Source organism: Rhipicephalus sanguineus, chromosome 8 (genome assembly GCF_013339695.2).
Source record: "Rhipicephalus sanguineus isolate Rsan-2018 chromosome 8, BIME_Rsan_1.4, whole genome shotgun sequence".
In the NCBI taxonomy this organism is placed as follows: domain Eukaryota; kingdom Metazoa; phylum Arthropoda; class Arachnida; order Ixodida; family Ixodidae; genus Rhipicephalus; species Rhipicephalus sanguineus.
The window spans coordinates 71,072,067-71,082,095 of NC_051183.1; positions in this window are offsets into that span (position 1 = coordinate 71,072,067).

Below are 10,029 nucleotides of genomic sequence, written 5' to 3' on the forward strand. Positions count from 1 at the left end.
GAAAAGAGAAAGAGTAAGTGAGGCTCTTTGTTTATCGCGATAGCAATTATATAGACACATTCGGCTGGGTTTTGCCGTCGCCGTCATGTCTCGTATAAAGTCCATATTCATAACATCCCCCTGGCATCGTATGTCCTACCACAGGTAAAACCGCGCGAGCGGCGGAGACGAAACTGGCTGAAACAAAGATAAAACGAGCCGGCCCATCTCCGTCGCTCGGAGGGCGTATGCGATAACATCACCCCGTTCGAAAGCCTGTCATCGAAGCCGAACGAGCATGAAAACTCGTGGAAGCAGAACGAGTCTTGAACGAGCATGAAAAGACGTGAGGAGGGTGGGGGTGTCGCTTCTGCCGCAACTGTGAATTTTGAATATAAGGGCGCGGTCGCGATCGCTGTCTCGGCAGCCATCAGCGGACGGCTCGAATACCCTTCTACGTGCTGCGATTTCAACGCGAAGAGACTGCGTGGTAAAATGATCTCTCCCTGGAGCGGCCGTAGTTGCTCGAGATCAGATCCAAAAGATTTAGCTACCAGCCTCACTTCGTATGCCATTACAATTAGCTACTGTCACATTCATTGCTTCGCCCTGGCGATGAAAGTGTGACTTTTTGATGGAGTATGATACAATGACGCTAGCAACATCTGTACTTATTCGTAGCTTTTTCTAAATCTGATTCAGAGTACCAGCTCCGAGAGCCTCTTTTCGAAGTACTTAATATTCACTGTAGCCTAATGCTCGCTCAGCTAACGATTACCATTAAAGAACTGGAATGTGGCCACCATATCGCTCTGCACGCATTTCAATCACCGAGGTCAGCATAGGGGCCGAGAGTTGCTTATTACATCGACGCAGTTTCACTTTACTTTGTTAAACTAAGCGAAATTTGTTACTATACAAAAGATGCAAGCGTGTAACCTTATGTCTCTAAGCCATGAGAACTTCACTCCATGTAGTGCAGAATCAAAATAATAATAATATCGGGTTTACCGCCGAGTACGCGATATGATTTTGAGGCTTTCCGTAGTGGAGACCTCCAAAAATTTTGAAGATCTGGCGCTCTTTAATTTGCCCCTAAATCTAAATACACGGCCTCTAGCATTGCCTCCATGGAATTGCGACTACCGGGGCCTGCATCGAACCCGCGACTTTTGGGTCGGCCGCTGATTACCGTAACCACTGTACCACGTCGACGGCTCGCGCACGAGATTAACAGTAGTATGCATCTCATGACTGTAATTCATCATCATCATCATCATCATCATCATCATCATCAGTCTGTGTACGCCCACTGCAGGCTTTTAATGGCCTCTAATGCTATTAATCTACTGCTACTAATGACTTATACAATTGGTATCGGTAGTCGAACTCCAATACATGCCCTTGTTGAATGCAGTCTCCAAGGAAGCAGTTAGACGCTGCATTAGTTTACGAAGGGGCAACCATCAATCAAACATTAATCCGTGTACAAGTTTAGATGCAAAGTTTTTAATTATTTGCGTCAAAGCTATAAATATCAGCGCACTGCGCTAAGGAGCTGTAATAAGTACATCAATAAAGAACGCGTTCTTACTTCAAACTGGACGAAGAATTCGATTGCAGTGAAGTGGCTCTCCCAAAATACGAACTTTGAGCCCCCTGTTGGTCCTGTATAAAAGATTCTCATCTCGTCTGTCTCTGCGTAAACACTTGAGGATGGGAAAAGCATGTTTCCATCGAGAGTTACCTGCACGTAAAATATCAGATTCTTCATTCAAGCTCGAAAAGAAAACGCTATGCCGAAAGACCGTCCGTTTTATCGAAAGGTTCGAAAGCCTTTGAAGAAAACTGATCTTTTTTGTTGGTCAGGACGCCTATTTTTTCTCGATGTATGACGAAAAGTCTTTGTATTGAAATTATACCGTATATAGATCATGGTATAAGCAGCGCACTGAGGGACGATGACAGGGAAACAGAAGGTGTACAACACGGGCGCGCATGTTGTGCACCATCTTTTTCTCTGTCCTCGTACCGCAGTGCGCTGCTCAAATCATGATGAATCCGTACCAACTAGCTCGACTTTCAATTCTCATGCACTCTATACCGAATATCCATTTTCTTTCGTTTTATATTTCATTGACATATTGTGGCAAGTAGATGAATAGCTCTTAATGTTGATATTTGCACCCCTCAGCAATTTTACTGGCGCTAACTTCCATTAACATTACATATTCGATACGAATTATTACCTCTATGCTTAATTATTAGTAACTATTCACAATAACCACCCCATACTGTTTGCATGACATCAGCTGAAACATTACTTCGCTAGAGCTGAATATAGTGCCCCCTAGCACGTGCGCAGGTACTGTAGGGTGGTATAAATTTTCCATCTCTTTTGAGGCAACGTTACTGCACTAACTTTTGAGTAAGAAAAGTGTGCATCTTCTCACCTTGTATGCCTCCGATATACGCAGTCATTGTTTTCACCAGCCCTTCATAATGCGACAGCGTCTACCACAAAAATTTATCTGCGCTACCTGTACCTGCACTGCTGAACGCAACTAATCAATATTTGTCACATTGTTTAAGCTACTTCAAGCGAAATCGATCTTACCGTGAGGCGAGATGCTTCAGTGTGGAATTCGAGGACGTGAAATCCTTTCGGAGGCGCCGTTATCCGTTCAAGCCTAACATATTGCCGCCGTGTGTCGCGATAGTATTCCAGACTATAGGCTTCCGAAAAGCCAAGCGTGAGATATGTCTCCGTCGGTTTGGTCTCGTGGGCAAGCGTTAATGAGCTTGTGTCTCTGCGAAGAGTGAAGCAAGCAGAAGGGTGATGGTCTCAGAGGGGTGGTCTGATGGGAGAGTTGGTAATGTATCGTGAAGGCAGCGTGGAGCGACATATTCTTAAGGAAAGAAAAGGCAGATACAGCAGTCAAGGGGAGAGTTTATTTCCACTTCAACAGCCCGGGGTCACGTGGCCTTAGCGGAAACGTAATTATGACGTCATACCACCACCGCAGAATTTCAATAAATGAAGAAAAAGCAAGGTTCTTCTTCGGCATTACATTGTTATCGCTAGTCGTCTCCTCGTGTCACTGGGTGGCCAGTTACGTACGCTGCGTTGCTTCGCGGTTCTTGCTATTTGCCAGCGTAGCTACTTCCAGACATAGGGTTGGCAGCGACGCGCTGCTCTACGATTGAAGTCATGCGGGGCGTTTTTCCTCACGTCACGTGATCTCGACCTGTTGAGTTTCAAACGAACTCTCTCCAGCAATCAACTAAGCATGGGGTTGAAAGAACAAGCACATATGCGATGAAAAAAAAAGTGATGTGCTACCAGGAACGAAGATAAATTCGTTTTGCATGTTCGAATAAATCTGGTTTACTAAGGAGGACCAGTGTTGAAATATTCCGAGAAAGTGTCTGAGATATTAAAAATTGCAATGCGATGGTCTACCCAACCAAAGCAACCCTTCTCCTCATCTGAAATAAATTATGAGCGAAGTGGCTCAGGAGGTGAATGAAAATAACGAACATCTTAGCTTACATAGCTTAGCAGTGATGTATTTCATTACGCTAGCAAACTTTCATTTGGGATTTACCACATTTTACTCTGAGATTAGAACAGCTGTTTGATGATTTGAACAAGGCAAAAGATGTCCCCGTGTTTTTTTTTTAATTTAGGCAAATATACAAAGTATTAAGCAGCATTCAGCTTCTTGTAGGACAGTGAGCATTACCGAATCAGTTGATTTCGTGGTACATGCGAGCAGTTGGCTTGTCATATGTTGAAGCATTAAACACAATACCGGCATGGCATATAATGCTACCAGTTTCCCAATTATCTGACGCGGAAGAGAAGAAGTATTCCATTCAGTTTGTTTGTTTGTTTTTCATAACAAAAGCTTACTTGTATTGTGCGGTATATTCAAATACAACAGTGAAGGCGAACCCGTAGCCGAAATTTGAAGGGAAATGCACTTTATATTGCTTCGTTGCAGAATCGAATCCCCCCTGAAAGAAAATACGTAAAAGTGAAATCCCTTTGTAACCTGCGATAGTGAGTCACGTTGTACACGTTAGAGTGACGCTAGACTTTACGGAATTCAAAGAGTACAGCCTGAATCCAACTTGTCTAAAATGTCCAGTCGGCCGCTCCAGCCGGCGTTTTATGCAAAAATATACAGAGAGTATATCATGAATGGTAGTCTACCACTATCTCTCAAGAGGAAGGTATATAACAGCTGCATCTTACCGGTATTTACCTACGGAGCAGAAACCTGGAGACTTACAAAGAGGGTTCAACTTAAATTGAGGACGACGCAGCGAGCGATGGAAAGGAAAATGATAGGTGTAACCTTAAGAGACAGGAAGAGAGCAGAGTGGGTCAGGGAACAAACGGGGGTTAAGGATATTATAGTTGAAATTAAGAAGAAGAAATGGATATGGGCCGGCCACGTAGCACGTCGGCAGGATAACCGGTGGTCATTAAGGGTAACTGACTGGATTCCAAGAGAGGGCAAACGCGTGAGGGGAAGACAGAAAATTAGGTGGGTAGATGAGATTAAGAAGTTTGTAGGTATGACGTGGCAACAGAAAGCACAGGACCGGGTTGATTGGCGGAACATGGGAGAGGCCTTTGCCCTGCAGTGGGCGTAGACAGGCTGATGATGATGATGATGATGATGATGATGATGATACAGAGAGTGGCTCCGTAATTATAACAAACTCAGTCACACCGCATGCTAGGCCCTTATGGTATAATTTAGGCATGATCCGATACCTGTATTTAAATCAAGGTAGCAGCTGCGGACGTTGCCAGCGTCCACAGCCGCGCGCTCGACCGCTCTAGACAAGCATGATTAAACCTGTACCTTAACTACAGTCATCACCGAAAGCTCTCGATTGGCTGGTAACACATTGACCTGTTGTATGACGTAGTCTATAACCACCCCGTGTAGACAACCCCATTTTCTCGCACGCCTTTCAAACGGGCTTGTAATACCTAACATTTCAGTGAAACCACCGCACGAACGCCATGGCCTAGCGCAAGGCAGCTCTAGCTTTCTTTCATTTCCATCGAAAGGGGATTTCGATTTTATCACTATGCGTGAAGATCTTACTATATGAGCTTCACAAATCAGGACAAAAAACATGGCGCACGCTAGAGCTTCGCCTTCAAGAGTAGAACGCGACAGCGTTCTACTCTTGAAGTATCGCCTTCTCATTTGCTTGCCTGGCTTCAGTTCTCGGTGCATGCCACAACCGTGCCGCAAGAAAATGAACGTCTGTGCGCGTAACATTGGCCGTTTCACATTATAGAAGAATGCCTACTGCAAGTACATTTGCAAGGTGCCCACTAAGCCATAATTTTTTTCTTTTGCGAATCAGCGAAACGCCCATTACGCATATGCAAGGCAACACGCTAAACTTCGCAGCTGCTTACTTTGTTGATGCTTTTGCTGATGATGATGAATAAATACGTCTAAGCGCTTTGTAATGGCTCTGCCTTTAAAACACCGGTTCTTTTCGCAATTCACGTGTTTTGACGCCTGGCGCGATTCTGCTCGTCTGCCACGCAATATTACATACGTATGAAGACTCATCCCACTACAAGACATTCATATAGTGTTTCTTTTTTCGAAGCAGTTTCAAACAATGGCGTTGCTTTATGGTAGAACACCTACTTCCGACGCAGAAGGCCTGGTTTCAGTTCTCCTTCGAATGAAAGATATCATTGTGAATTTTATTTCCATCTTTCTGGACATTTCGGTCACGCAGGACGCTGATTTTTCGGTCACAACCAACGACGCCAACACCGGAATTTCCGCTAAACGAGCTGTCAACGCTTTCGCGTTACAAGCGTCGCTCAGGTCACAGGTGTATTCAGAAATGCGTGATACATTATGTAAATATCTGCCGTGCTGATTAATCAGGTTGTTACTGTTTGAAAATTCTTTCGCGTGACCTCCATTCTCTGCTTAAACTTTGCGTATGCCAGCCAAATGTTTCTATGACGCCATAAGACTCCTAGGGAAATATATCGCGAATAAATTTAAGACGTAAAGATCATATGCTGATTCTCTAACGGAAGCATAATAATTCTCTCACACTGGATTTCCCTATGTAAAGTATAATTTACCATTTACAACTTCGCTCAGAACGATCATGATTATGAGTATGTACCCTATCTAAGTATTTAGACCCCCGTCACTCAAGGAGGATTTAAAATAAAGGGTCATTGTATTAGTGTTGTCGTGTTCTTTCTGCATCTTTACGCTGTACTAATGATACAGTTCAGTAAAAAATATCAAGCTATCAATCCTGCTTTTCATATGTTTAAGCTACTTGTTTTACGCTCCCACATACTTCAATTTAAACTTCCCGCTTGTCCGCACTAATTCTAAAATTTATGCCATCCTCAGCCCTGCCTTTAACTGATTAGTAATGATATATTTGTTACACGCCTACGACAATAATTTGGAAAAGATGCAGGAATATAAAGTTCGACTAAATTCTTGTGCGTTACGCACATTTATGTCTGTACTTTGCTATTGAAAAATTGTCCACCTTTTATTAAGATAACTTTCCATATGATAGAATGTTTTCCAACATAATGGCGGATATTGTAGTGGACATGAACGGTGATGACAATGTTGGAGTTTTTGCATGCCTCACAGAATGCACAATTAAGTCCTCTTAAGCCATCCCCACACTCCCCTGAAAAAAAATCGAAAACCTATGCGCTTGCGTGCAGCTGATTACCCTCAGCGGATATCGAACGAAAGCAGATGTTCACAAATGTACACGGTAAGCACCTTCTCTCGGCCAGAGGAGATGGATATCTTGTGCACCTATTGATGATATCATCATCATCATCATCATCATCATCATCATCATCATCATCAGCCTGTCTATTATGATGATGATGGTGATATTGATGAGATCACTTGCTCCTTTTTAGTCTCATCTCGGGGCACTTAAGGGGACAAAGATGCCAAGTTTCTCACTTGCTCGGAGGGGTACATAATATCACCCACAATGCTTCCACCATGACCCATTACGATGGAATACATTGGATCCTTATGGTGGATTGCGAAAGTGGATTATTGATTGTTGTTGGTGTTGAGCTACCCAAAACCATGTATGACTATGAGCGACACTGTAATGAAGGGCTCCGGAAACATCGACCGCCTGGAGTTTCTCAAGGCGGGCCCAAATGTGTTTTTTTTCGGCCGGGCTTCAAGAATTTTTGCCTCCCTCGAAAATGTGGCCGCCGCGGTCGTGATTCGGTCCCGTGGCCTTCGGGTCAGCAGTTAAGCATCATAACCACTATACTACCGCAGCGGGTACGGCAATGGATGACGGACAAATTTTCATTATAGTTGTAACACGCCAAAGTAGTGTTTCACTTAACAGAATGTCTATCAAACCTCCCCAGTTTAAGGGAACGTCGCTTATTACCTACCGTGTAAAAAGCATGAGCTCCAAGTCGGTTCCGAGCATTCAAGATGAATTCATACTGCTTTGTAGATGCCTTCATGAGGGGCGTCACAAAATCGGCCATTGCTGCTTCTTGACGGGAGCACTTGAAGAGATACTATTAACTGCTTTCGTCCTGGTGACAGAGACTTTACGAAAGTTCCAGTGGCAAGTGCCCACAGGGGAAAGATGGTGTGTCTGGGATTCACTTGCAGGCTATGCCTAGAATAGGCAACAATCAAGTCTTATTTTCTGACACCCAAGTAGATTCGTTCTTTGGCACATAGAGCTTTGCAGACGGCTCCATATGTTCATAAATTCGCATGCTTGAATGAGAGGTACGCTAGTAGTCCGTTTCGTAGCAAGGAAAAAGCAACTGTGTTACGATCCACACCATATCGAATTTATAGCAGCCAGGTCCCTTGGAGACAAGTATCGTGAAACGTTTTACCCTATCCAATCTACCACTCAATTTCTTGTGTATAAATATAGGTGAAACGTAAAGAATGGAGATTGATTTATGATAACGTATGGTTTGCTACGTGCAACTGAAGGACGAGCTGCGCCAAGTGGGCTGGTTCGAGGAATCACATGATGAATGATAAAAAGTTGTTAAAAAAGCAGTTTTGATATATTATGAAAGCAGAAATTGTGAGGGATCACTTTGGGGGACTCAGTACCAAAATGGTACATCCCTTAATCTCACCCTCTTATCTCAGATACGTAGCTCGATGGAAGCAATAACATGCCACAGTGTGTTCTAGGCGCAGTGTTGCATAGCACTAAGGTTAAAATGAATATACAATAGAAGTGACCGTCATATAAATATGTGTATTTCATAAATACAGGTCCAAAGCCTTCTCAATAAAAGCTACATGTCTTAAAAGAAGAAAGGATGAGAGAATGGGCACAGAGATGAGCTTGGCTAAGCGTACTATCAAAGTTTGCAGATGATAAACCACTATTTTATAATTGCATCTAAAACTGCAGAAGTGCATATCATGGATAAAATAGAATACATGTTTACGGATCTAGCCATCGCTACGAATATAAAGGCATATTTATCTCGCTTCAAACGTGAAAAGTTAACTAAAGAGCTGTGCTTTATTTTTGCCTACTTGTGTAGCTTAGTTAGGCTTGTAAGGAACTTCGGGATAAAATAATACTGTAGACTGCTGCACTATTTCTAGCTTTCATGGAATGATCCCTGAAGATGCTGAAGAAACAGTGTCATTTTAAGTGTGGCAACCTCTGCGCTGAGGTTGTTCTCAGCGCAGAGAGGCTCAAGGTAAACCACAGACAGTCACTAACACTACATGGATGTCCAAACCCTGGAGACTGAAACTCGCGCTGAAACCGAGCGTTCGCACCTTTATTACATCTACGGGCAGGTCGTCGCTCGTGTAGGGCTTCCTTCACTTCGGGATCTTCTCGTAGCCGCCGTTGCCTTTCCCATTCGATAGTTTTATCCCGTTGTACGTACCCCTGAAGCACTCCCCACAGAGGCTTCTGCGAAGCTCCAACGTGCGGTCACGGTGTTTATCACTGGGTTAATGCCGACGGTTTAATAAAACTTTTATCTATTGCTGATTACGTCTGTCCAAAAATCTTAATTGGTGTTTGCCTTCCGTCTGTTTCTTCATTTTGAGTGGACCAGCAGCGAGCAGTGGAATTTGCTGAATTTCTGTGACACATACCCGGTCATGATGATGATTGTATTTTGTATAAACCAAAGCTTTTACGGCTGGCTTAAACATCTTCACTGTTGAGGCTATTCTACTGCAAGTCTTTGCGACGACGTTCTATTTGAATAATTACAGAAGACGTCCGAATGACGTCTTTGTTAGTGCCTTGTCTTTACGCCAACTCTAATTTATATTTATTGGCTGTCCAAATGCTTTTACGAATACGTGAATTTTTGTTGACACTGAGGTACTGCTAATACCAGGTCATTATTCTCGAAAGTAAGGTTCTTCCTAAATATTCATTTTTTTCCGGTAGAAGCTTCCTGTTTTAGTGGCAAGTGTAACTGTGCAGGAATAGCGTTTGAAGGAGGCGTTTGCGCGGTTAGTGGTAGGCTCTAGCTGAAGACGTTCCTGGTTCACACAGCGGTATTGTCGGCGCAGCGCACGAACTTGAGCACAGGTGAAACGTGTACTGCAGTTAACAAAATAGACTTACGGCCAGTTCATTAGTATGACGAATCTCTCTCGGTGAGTGTGTTTTGCTCGCCGTGTTTCTGACCGTGATCGAAGGCAGGAGAATCCTGTATGACGCTTCGTGCATATAGCTCTCAGTATTCGCCGTAAAAAAGTAGTGTGATTATGCAAATCCTCTTTCAGGACTGATATTTCATTTCATAAACTATTCAATAAAATGTTCACATAGAAACAAAAATTTCACTTCTGAAACTTATTAATGATTGTCAGGGTGAACAGAACAATGGCTAAGCCTCGTAAACCCGCATACTGTGGTGCGACTTCTTTTATCTGCGAGAGTAATTGGCGTGCCCTTCCAAAAATTATATATTTTATGAAAAATCACTACATTAGAATTGCACTG